This window comes from Octopus bimaculoides, chromosome 19, assembly GCF_001194135.2.
Source record: "Octopus bimaculoides isolate UCB-OBI-ISO-001 chromosome 19, ASM119413v2, whole genome shotgun sequence".
Lineage (NCBI taxonomy): Eukaryota > Metazoa > Mollusca > Cephalopoda > Octopoda > Octopodidae > Octopus > Octopus bimaculoides.
In genome coordinates, this window is record NC_068999.1 from 52293074 (window position 1) to 52293646 (window position 573).

At 41.4% G+C, this 573-nt stretch overlaps 1 protein-coding gene across 1 annotated transcript in view; it reads right to left on the reverse strand.

Moving 5' to 3' along the window:
• LOC106878177 (proteasome adapter and scaffold protein ECM29) overlaps nt 1-573 on the reverse strand; it is a 63326-nt gene that overhangs the window by 27825 nt on the left and 34928 nt on the right. The gene's annotated exons all lie outside the window — the stretch shown is intronic.

The window sequence follows — 573 nt, forward strand, 5'->3', positions numbered from 1 at the left end:
AAATGGTGTCTTTTATGTGCCACCCGCACAAGCCAGTCCAGGGGCACTGGCAACGATCTCGCTCGAAAATCCTACGGGAGCCAGTCAGGCGGTACTGGCAACGGCCATGCTCAAAATGGTGCATCTCATGTGCCACCCGCACAAGAACCAGTCCAGGGGCACTGACAACGATCTTACTTGGCTTGCCGGGTCTTCTCACGCACAGCACATGTCCGTATGTTAACTGAATATTTATACATAAGTGTGTGTGTGTGTGTGTACATAATGCAATAGGATCTTGGCAAATTAACTTAGAAGCACCTTTATGTATACTAGGATAACTTACTCCAAAAGAATACTTAAATATCCCAGATCATTCAAATGGTGAGTAAAGCAGTTCATATGAAGTTAAACAGTTGTAGTGATGCTTTGAGTCTTCCATTCATATATATATATATATATATATATACACACACACACACACACACACACACACACACACACACACACGTAAAAGTCAAACAATGAGAATGAGTGCTCAACACTACTGGTGGATAGAATTTCTTTATTTGTGTATTAAAGCTATCATTGGTT